Consider the following 11,841-nt stretch of genomic DNA (forward strand, 5'->3'; position numbering starts at 1 on the left):
CCCTCACCATCTTTCTGTAAAGATCAGCCCTACTCTGCCGAGACTGGGGACAGGTGACAGTGTCTTGCTGGGGTGACATAAAGCTGGCAAAAGCCTTGTAAAGTGTACCCTTGCCAGTGCTGGACAAGCTGCCTGCTCGCCTACTCTCCCTCGCTACTTGTCCCGCAGAACTACGCACTCTGCCGCTAGCGCTGTCAGAAGGGAAATACTGTTTCAGCTTGTGCACCAGGGCCTGCTGGTATTCATGCATTCTCACACTCCTTTCCTCTCCAGGGATGAGAGTGGAAAGATTTTGCTTGTACCGTGGGTCCAGGAGAGTGAACACCCAGTAATCGGTGCTGGAATAAATTCTTTGAACGCGAGGGTCACGGGATAGGCAGCCTAGCATGAAATCTGCCATATGCGCCAGAGTACCAACGCGTAAGAATTCGCTCCCCTCACTGGCCTGACTGTCCATTTCCTCCTCCTCCAACTCCTCCAATTCCTCTTCTTCTGCCCATACACGCTCAACAGTGAAGGACTGGACAATGGTGCCCTCTTGTGTCTCGCCAACATTCTCCTCCTCTTCCTCCTCATCCTCCTCCACCTCCATCTCCTCCGATATGCGCTGAGAAACAGACCTAAGGGTGCTTTGGCTATCAACAAGGGAATCTTCTTCCCCCGTCTCTTGTGAGGAGCGCAAAGCTTCCGACTTCATGCTGACCAGAGAGTTTTTCAACAGGCCAAGCAGCGGGATGGTGAGGCTGATGATGGCGGCATCGCCACTGACCATCTGTGTTGACTCCTCAAAGTTACTCAGCACCTGACAGATATCAGACATCCACGTCCACTCCTCATTGTAGACTTGAGGAAGCTGACTGACCTGACTACCAGTTCTGGTGGAAGTTGACATCTGGCAGTCTACAATCGCTCGGCGCTGCTGGTAAACTCTGGATAACATGGTCAGTGTTGAATTCCACCTCGTGGGCACGTCGCACAACAGTCGGTGAGCGGGCAGTTGGAGGCGGCGCTGCGCTGCCCTGAGAGTGGCAGCATCTGTGCTGGACTTCCTGAAATGCGCACAGATGCGGCGCACCTTCGTGAGCAAATCAGACAGATTGGGGTATGTCTTGAGGAAACGCTGAACTATCAGATTTAACACATGGGCCAGGCATGGCACATGTGTCAGTCTGCCGAGTTGCAGAGCCGCCACCAGGTTACGGCCGTTGTCACACACAACCATGCCTGGCTTCAGGTTCAGCGGTGCCAGCCACAGATCAGTCTGCGCCGTGATGCCCTGTAATAGTTCTTGGGCGGTGTGCCTTTTATCGCCTAGGCTCAGCAGTTTGAGCACCGCCTGCTGTTGCTTAGCGACGGCACTGCTGCTGTGCCTAGAGCTACCGACTGATGGCGCCATGCCCACGGATGGTCGTTCGGAGGAGGAGGTGGAGGAGGGGTGGGAGGAGGAGGAGGCATAGTAGGCCTCAAACACCTGGACCGAGGTAGGCCCCGCAATCCTCGGCGTCGGCAGTATATGACCAGCCGCAGGGTCACACTCGGTCCCAGTCTCCACCAAGTTAACCCAATGTGCCGTCAGAGATATATAGTGGCCCTGCCCGGCAGCACTCGTCCACGTGTCCGTGGTCAGGTGGACCTTGTCAGAAACGGCGTTGGTCAGGGCACGGATTATGTTGTCTGACACGTGCTGGTGCAGGGCTGGGACGGCACATCGGGAAAAGTAGTGGCGGCTGGGGACCGAATACCGAGGGGCGGCCGCCGCCATGAGGCTGCGAAAGGCCTCGGTCTCTACTAGCCTATAGGGCAGCATCTCCAGGCTTAGCAATCTGGAGATGTGCACATTAAGGGCTTGGGCGTGCGGGTGGGTTGCACTATATTTGCGTTTCCGCTCCAGCGTCTGGGGTATGGAGAGCTGAACGCTGGTGGATGCTGTGGAGGATCGTGGAGGCGACGATGGGGTTTTTGTGGCAGGGTCCTGGGCAGGGGGCTGACTATCAGCTGACACAGGGGAAGGAGCAGTGGTGTGCACGGCCGGAGGTGAACGCGCTTGTTGCCACTGAGTGGGGTGTTTAGCATTCATATGCCTGCGCATACTGGTGGTAGTTAAGCTAGTAGTGGTGGAACCCCTGCTGATCCTGGTTTGGCAAATGTGGCACACCACAGTCCGTCGGTCATCCGGTGTTTCCTTAAAGAACCTCCAGACTTCTGAAAATCTAGCCCTCGCCGCAGGAGCCCTTGCCACGGGAGCTTCACTAGTTGACACATTTGGCGCTGATGCACCAGCTCTGGCCCTGCCTCTCCGTCTGGCCCCACCACTGCCTCTTCCAACCTGTTCTGGTCGAGGACTCTCCTCCGTCTCAGAAGCACTGTGTTCACCCGGCCTCTCAACCCAGCTTGGGTCTGTCACCTCATCATCCTCCGATCCCTCAGTCTGCTCCCCCCTCGGACTTCCTGCCCTGACAACAACTTCCCCACTGTCTGACAACCGTGTCTCCTCATCGTCGGACACCTCTTTACACCCTTCTTCCAGTACGTCAACAAGGTCATCATCACCCACAGACTGCGACTGGTGGAAAACCTGGGCATCGGAAAATTGCTCATCAGCAACCGGACAAGTGGTTTGTGACTGTGGGAATGGTCCAGAAAACAGTTCCTCAGAGTATGCCGGTTCAAATGGCAAATTTTGCTGGGAGGGGGCAGACTGGGGGGGAGGAGGCTGAGGTGCAGGAGCTGGAGGAGTGCCGATTTCGGTGACATGGGTGGACTGCGTGGAAGACTGACTGGTGGACAAATTGCTCGAAGCATTGTCGGCAATCCACGACATCACCTGTTCGCAGTGTTCTGGCCTCAACAGTGCTCTACCACGATTCCCAGTAACTTCAGACATGAACCTAGGGAGTGTAGCTCTGCGGCGTTCCCCTGCTCCCTCATAAGCAGGTGGTGTCTCACCCCGCCCAGGACCACGGCCTCTGACCCCCGCAGTAGTTGGACGCCCACGTCCCCGCCCTCGTCCTCTACCCCTAGCCCTCGGGTTAAACATTTTGAAAATGAGAGTTATAACTTGAATTTTTTTTTTAACTTTTTTTTTTTTTGTTGTTTTTTTTTGTGTTTTTTAGTTTTTAAAACCAAACGATGCTATTCTATTGCTATGGCTATTTTATAGCCAAGTATGAAAGCACACTGCTATGCCAGATGAGATGACGCTGAGTTATGAAAAAAATAAACATAAAATAAAAAAGGAAATGGCAGACTGTGCCTAATTGAAATACAACCCCGGGCCCTAATAAATTTTCCCACTTCGGTCTTTGCGATGGATATGTGCGTCACTAAAACACAGTGGTCGCAAGTCTGACTCCAAATTGCTCACAATTTACTAGTAGATGCACTGCAACAACTACAGCCACCAGCAGATCAACCAGAAATCAAATATATATAACGCTACTGTAGGCGTAATTAAGCCGTTTGTATTCTCCTATGGCTATTTTCTAGCCAAGTATTACAGCACACTACTATGCCAGATGAGATGACGCTGAGTTATGAAAAAAATAAACGTAAAACAAAAAAGGAAATGGCAGACTGTGCCTAATTGAAATACAACCCCGGGCCCTAATAAATTTTCCCACTTCGGTCTTTGCGATGGATATGTGCGTCACTAAAACACAGTGGTCGCAAGTCTGACTCCAAATTGCTCACAATTTACTAGTAGATGCACTGCAACAACTACAGCCACCAGCAGATCAACCAGAAATCAAATATATATAACGCTACTGTAGGCGTAATTAAGCCGTTTGTATTCTCCTATGGCTATTTTCTAGCCAAGTATTACAGCACACTACTATGCCAGATGAGATGACGCTGAGTTATGAAAAAAATAAACGTAAAATAAAAAAGGAAATGGCAGACTGTGCCTAATTGAAATACAACCCCGGGCCCTAATAAATTTTCCCACTTCGATCTTTGCGATGGATATGTGCGTCACTAAAACACAGTGGTCGCAAGTCTGACTCCAAATTGCTCACAATTTACTAGTAGATGCACTGCAACAACTACAGCCACCAGCAGATCAACCAGAAATCAAATATATATAACGCTACTGTAGGCGTAATTAAGCCGTTTGTATTCTCCTATGGCTATTTTCTAGCCAAGTATTACAGCACACTACTATGCCAGATGAGATGACGCTGAGTTATGAAAAAAATAAACGTAAAATAAAAAAGGAAATGGCAGACTGTGCCTAATTGAAATACAACCCCGGGCCCTAATAAATTTTCCCACTTCGGTCTTTGCGATGGATATGTGCGTCACTAAAACACAGTGGTCGCAAGTCTGACTCCAAATTGCTCACAATTTACTAGTAGATGCACTGCAACAACTACAGCCACCAGCAGATCAACCAGAAATCAAATATATATAACGCTACTGTAGGCGTAATTAAGCCGTTTGTATTCTCCTATGGCTATTTTCTAGCCAAGTATTACAGCACACTACTATGCCAGATGAGATGACGCTGAGTTATGAAAAAAATAAACGTAAAATAAAAAAGGAAATGGCAGACTGTGCCTAATTGAAATACAACCCCGGGCCCTAATAAATTTTCCCACTTCGATCTTTGCGATGGATATGTGCGTCACTAAAACACAGTGGTCGCAAGTCTGACTCCAAATTGCTCACAATTTACTAGTAGATGCACTGCAACAACTACAGCCACCAGCAGATCAACCAGAAATCAAATATATATAACGCTACTGTAGGCGTAATTAAGCCGTTTGTATTCTCCTATGGCTATTTTCTAGCCAAGTATTACAGCACACTACTATGCCAGATGAGATGACGCTGAGTTATGAAAAAAATAAACGTAAAATAAAAAAGGAAATGGCAGACTGTGCCTAATTGAAATACAACCCCGGGCCCTAATAAATTTTCCCACTTCGGTCTTTGCGATGGATATGTGCGTCACTAAAACACAGTGGTCGCAAGTCTGACTCCAAATTGCTCACAATTTACTAGTAGATGCACTGCAACAACTACAGCCACCAGCAGATCAACCAGAAATCAAATATATATAACGCTACTGTAGGCGTAATTAAGCCGTTTGTATTCTCCTATGGCTATTTTCTAGCCAAGTATTACAGCACACTACTATGCCAGATGAGATGACGCTGAGTTATGAAAAAAATAAACGTAAAATAAAAAAGGAAATGGCAGACTGTGCCTAATTGAAATACAACCCCGGGCCCTAATAAATTTTCCCACTTCGGTCTTTGCGATGGATATGTGCGTCACTAAAACACAGTGGTCGCAAGTCTGACTCCAAATTGCTCACAATTTACTAGTAGATGCACTGCAACAACTACAGCCACCAGCAGATCAACCAGAAATCAAATATATATAACGCTACTGTAGGCGTAATTAAGCCGTTTGTATTCTCCTATGGCTATTTTCTAGCCAAGTATTACAGCACACTACTATGCCAGATGAGATGACGCTGAGTTATGAAAAAAATAAACGTAAAATAAAAAAGGAAATGGCAGACTGTGCCTAATTGAAATACAACCCCGGGCCCTAATAAATTTTCCCACTTCGATCTTTGCGATGGATATGTGCGTCACTAAAACACAGTGGTCGCAAGTCTGACTCCAAATTGCTCACAATTTACTAGTAGATGCACTGCAACAACTACAGCCACCAGCAGATCAACCAGAAATCAAATATATATAACGCTACTGTAGGCGTAATTAAGCCGTTTGTATTCTCCTATGGCTATTTTCTAGCCAAGTATTACAGCACACTACTATGCCAGATGAGATGACGCTGAGTTATGAAAAAAATAAACGTAAAATAAAAAAGGAAATGGCAGACTGTGCCTAATTGAAATACAACCCCGGGCCCTAATAAATTTTCCCACTTCGATCTTTGCGATGGATATGTGCGTCACTAAAACACAGTGGTCGCAAGTCTGACTCCAAATTGCTCACAATTTACTAGTAGATGCACTGCAACAACTACAGCCACCAGCAGATCAACCAGAAATCAAATATATATAACGCTACTGTAGGCGTAATTAAGCCGTTTGTATTCTCCTATGGCTATTTTCTAGCCAAGTATTACAGCACACTACTATGCCAGATGAGATGACGCTGAGTTATGAAAAAAATAAACGTAAAATAAAAAAGGAAATGGCAGACTGTGCCTAATTGAAATACAACCCCGGGCCCTAATAAATTTTCCCACTTCGATCTTTGCGATGGATATGTGCGTCACTAAAACACAGTGGTCGCAAGTCTGACTCCAAATTGCTCACAATTTACTAGTAGATGCACTGCAACAACTACAGCCACCAGCAGATCAACCAGAAATCAAATATATATAACGCTACTGTAGGCGTAATTAAGCCGTTTGTATTCTCCTATGGCTATTTTCTAGCCAAGTATTACAGCACACTACTATGCCAGATGAGATGACGCTGAGTTATGAAAAAAATAAACGTAAAATAAAAAAGGAAATGGCAGACTGTGCCTAATTGAAATACAACCCCGGGCCCTAATAAATTTTCCCACTTCGGTCTTTGCGATGGATATGTGCGTCACTAAAACACAGTGGTCGCAAGTCTGACTCCAAATTGCTCACAATTTACTAGTAGATGCACTGCAACAACTACAGCCACCAGCAGATCAACCAGAAATCAAATATATATAACGCTACTGTAGGCGTAATTAAGCCGTTTGTATTCTCCTATGGCTATTTTCTAGCCAAGTATTACAGCACACTACTATGCCAGATGAGATGACGCTGAGTTATGAAAAAAATAAACGTAAAATAAAAAAGGAAATGGCAGACTGTGCCTAATTGAAATACAACCCCGGGCCCTAATAAATTTTCCCACTTCGATCTTTGCGATGGATATGTGCGTCACTAAAACACAGTGGTCGCAAGTCTGACTCCAAATTGCTCACAATTTACTAGTAGATGCACTGCAACAACTACAGCCACCAGCAGATCAACCAGAAATCAAATATATATAACGCTACTGTAGGCGTAATTAAGCCGTTTGTATTCTCCTATGGCTATTTTCTAGCCAAGTATTACAGCACACTACTATGCCAGATGAGATGACGCTGAGTTATGAAAAAAATAAACGTAAAATAAAAAAGGAAATGGCAGACTGTGCCTAATTGAAATACAACCCCGGGCCCTAATAAATTTTCCCACTTCGGTCTTTGCGATGGATATGTGCGTCACTAAAACACAGTGGTCGCAAGTCTGACTCCAAATTGCTCACAATTTACTAGTAGATGCACTGCAACAACTACAGCCACCAGCAGATCAACCAGAAATCAAATATATATAACGCTACTGTAGGCGTAATTAAGCCGTTTGTATTCTCCTATGGCTATTTTCTAGCCAAGTATTACAGCACACTACTATGCCAGATGAGATGACGCTGAGTTATGAAAAAAATAAACGTAAAATAAAAAAGGAAATGGCAGACTGTGCCTAATTGAAATACAACCCCGGGCCCTAATAAATTTTCCCACTTCGGTCTTTGCGATGGATATGTGCGTCACTAAAACACAGTGTTCGCAAGTCTGACTCCAAATTGCTCACAATTTACTAGTAGATGCACTGCAACAACTACAGCCACCAGCAGATCAACCAGAAAACAAATATATATAACGCTACTGTAGGCGTAATTAAGCCGTTTGTATTCTCCTATGGCTATTTTCTAGCCAAGTATTACAGCACACTACTATGCAAGATGAGATGACACTGAGTTATTAAAACAATAAACGTAAAATAAAAAGAAACTGGCAGACTGTGCCTAATTCTACTCAAACCCCTAATAAATTTTCCCACTTTGGTGTTTGAGGTGGATATGTGTGTCACTAAGAGCTAAACACAACGGTAGCAAGTCCCCCTGCTAATTCCTCACAATATGGTACTAGCTGCAAATAAAAAAAAAAATTATAACGTTATTGTAGCCCTAAGAAGGGCTGTTGGGTTCTTTTAGAATCACTCCTGCCTAACAGTAAGCTAATAGAACACCCTAACGCTTTCCCTGACCAGCAGCAGCTCTCTCCCTAGCGGCATCCAGACAGAGAATGATCCGAGCAGCGCGGGCAGCGGCTAGTCTATCCCAGGGTCACCTGATCTGGCCAGCCAACCACTGCTATCTACGTGTAAGGGTACCACGTCATGCTGGGTGGAGTGCAGAGTCTCCTGGCTTGTGATTGGCTCTGTTTCTGGCCGCCAAAAAGCAAAACGGCGGGAGCTGCCATTTTCTCGAGCGGGCGAAATACTCGTCCGAGCAACGAGCAGTTACGAGTACACTAATGCTCGATCGAGCATCAAGCTCGGACGAGTATGTTCGCTCATCTCTAATCATCTCCTCATAGTGAGATGACACTTTGATGACACAGGTCATTGTGCTGGAAGGAAATCTACTCTCCATTTTGCAGGGAGACAAGTAATGTTTGTAATACTTCATATCACCAAACAGATAACACAGACATTGTAATATGGTACGACTTGCATATACAGGACTTTGTCTATAGCGTCCTGCCCACAGATATAATAACCCTTTGTTGACATGTTGCGTAAAACTATTCAATTGGGATGTGATGTAGCATAAAAATTCTGTTTGTTCCCTTGAATGCCTTAAACTTTAAATGTTATTTTGAGATAAATGATGCCCTTTAATAGCCACACAGCAGCTTAAATTTGTTTTTCATGTCCTTTTTATGTTTTTTTTTTTTGTAAAAATTATATGAAGAAATTACGACTCATTTCAACATAATGTTCATTTTCTACATGAAAACTTGTAAAAAATGTAGTTTTGTTTTTTTTTTCTGAGGCTTTTTGTATCATTTAAAGGACATCTTCCACCAGGAACCATGCCTGAAATCCCTGCAAAATGGCATTCTGTTGTGTGACCATTTTTTTGTTTGTTTTTTGTGTTTTCAGATGTAAAATTATGCAAATTAGCCTGAGGGGCTCAAGCCTCCATAGGTGTAAATGTATTCTGTAGCCCATGAGGGTATTTTGCAGATTCTTTAAAGCATAACTTAATGGAAAAACGACTATAACAAGCTATTATGTCAAAATGTATAAATGCATGGGGTGCACATCAGTATGTCATTTTTGAAGTTAAACTAGCCGTGGTCCAAAAAAAAGGAGCATCTAAACTGTACTTCAAAAAATGCTACTCTTTTGGTTCTGTTTCAAAATTGTAGAATAATAAACATTACATTTATTTTATGTTACAAATTAAAATAAAAGTTTAGCTTGCCAAATCTTACTCGTAGCCTTTATTTTTTTTCGTAACGTACTGTTGTTTTGTCAGGTTAATTGACATTTTCTAAAGATGCGTCAATTACACAATTGGATCACCAAGGCGGAAAAATTTAAAAAAAAAATAGACACTAAAAGGGTCAAATGCACAAACTACTCAGAATAGCGCAGCTTCACTTCAATGGACCGGCGTGTGCCCGTACAGCTGTTAACACCACATATAATTTTCGAATATTGAGAGATTGTGGATCAAACTTTGTGGGTCATTAAAGTATTTTAGCCACTGAGAATGTAGAGATTTTTAAAATCAAATAAAGCACAAAAAAAAAGTACATTTAAAAATGTCATCTGATTATTTTGAATCCCCTCTAAAACAATGGGGCACATTTACTTACCCGGTCCATTCGCGTTCCAGCGGCGGCTTCTCCGCTCTGGATTCGGGTCCGGCCGGGATTTAATAAGGTAGTTCTTCCGCCGTCCACCAGGTGGCGCTGCTGCGCTGAAAGTAAACTCATCGCGCCGGAATGCACCGAGCTGGACCAGGTGAAGGTAAGCGGTCCTTATGCGACACAATTCGGTTTTTAAATTCAGGGGCTTGTCCGAATAATTCGGGTTGCTCGAAAACCACGCCCCCTATTTGTGGCGCACGGAAGCTGGTGCGCGCGCGACACAATCCAAACCCGTGCGCCACAATCCCGGGGCAATTCAAGGAAACTCGGCGCAAATCGGAAATATTCGGGTAACACATCGGGAAAACGCGATTCGGGCCCTTAGTAAATGACCCCCAATGTGTGCAAAGTTATACATATTATATATAATGCAAAAATTTTTGTGCATTTGATTTGTTGTTCCACTTAAAGTAACTGGAAATATGAGTTTTTTCCGCCAAACCATCATTATATTTTTTTGTGATTTTTATATTAAAAACGCACATAATGCATACAAAGAACTTCTTCAAAAAAGAACAGAATGCATACAAAAACATGTAGACTGAATCAAGAAATCCGGGAAATGTTGGTGATCATGTTTTTTTGATGTTATGACTATGTATGGGGAAAAATGAAAAATATAGACTTGTAACACATTTGATGCAGAAATTTTATACTGTTAAAAAAATTCAAAACACAACAACATAAATGTGCAAATAACATGAAGTAGTAAGTGTCAGGCAAAACAAAATGATAAATCTATGTGATATGTACAAACGTTACGAAGTTATAAGTAATTCAAGTGACACAGGGCAGATTAGAAAAGGAAGGTGAAAAGTGGCTTCCATGTTAAGAGGTTGCAAAACGCAGCTGGGCTGCTGCACAAAGAAATGATCCTATGTTATTACAAAGGTCACATTTACGATTTAGCGATTCAGAATCCAACAACCCAAATTCATCATTATGGTTGTCTGTGTCCGGACAACCGTCTGTGACGAAAAACTCCAGACAGCAAGGTACTGGAGTAAGATTGCGCCATTTTTGCTTTTTTTAAAATAATGCGCAATTTGTAATTTTTTCGTTGCACGGTGTTGCACACTACGAAAGTTACATGTATCGGCTAAACCATTGTTCTATGTTCACGTCGCGAGAAAAAAAAAGTGCGACAAATTGTGTAAAAAAACCTGCAAAAACGAGCAAAAAGACCCTGTGCGACTTCCAAACCGACAAATACGATCATCAAAAACTATGATAAATATCCCCCAATGTTTCTCAATTTCTCTTTGTCTTTACTGACTGAAACACATTTCCTCTCTATCTTCCTATTCTCCTGTTGGCATTCATCATATAAACGTAAACAAACATTTTCTAGATCTGACTGATCACTAAGCACAAACTTAGACTCTAAGTAAAAGAATCAATGATTTCCATACTTACAACCTTTGAATCCTGACACCTATTGTCCTCCTCAGGCCACCGTCTGTAGTATGTCTGGGAGAGATCACGTGCAGCAGAAGTGCGGGCTCACTACAGAACCTATCTTGTATGTAACCCGGGGACTGCCTGTATTTTGGGGTGGCTATGCTTTATTGCTGAAAATGTATTAACTTTTTTGTAACGCTGTAATTGATTTTTAAAGTTTTTATTTTTTTTTGTTCACCATCTGCCCTAAGTAATATGTTAGATTAATTCACTGGGTCAGTACAATTACCGCGATGCCAAATTTCTATATTTTAGCTTACATTTTACTAATTCCCCTCATTAGGGGAAAAATCTATAATTTTTGCATCACCATTTTCCAAGTAGCATAACTTAATTTTTGGTCTATATAGCTAAATGAGAGCGTGTTTTTTTGCAGGACATGATGTGCTTTACAACAGTATCATTTGTGCACTAATACAGATTTTTGATTAACAATTATTTAGTTTCATTGTACAGGCCTCTACCAAAGCTAATCTTCCACAAGAGTATTAAAGAAACTCTTTGCCACCTTCACCAGTTCACAAAAGGGACAATGATAAAATACATCAAAATCAGCTTTTGTTAGGCTATCGTACGGAAAACCTTTTGAAGACATCCCATCCTTATTTTTATCCTGGGATCTGCTGGCTTTGTGTCTGTCCATTGA

This window comes from Engystomops pustulosus, chromosome 10 (assembly GCF_040894005.1).
Source record: "Engystomops pustulosus chromosome 10, aEngPut4.maternal, whole genome shotgun sequence".
Classification (NCBI taxonomy): domain Eukaryota; kingdom Metazoa; phylum Chordata; class Amphibia; order Anura; family Leptodactylidae; genus Engystomops; species Engystomops pustulosus.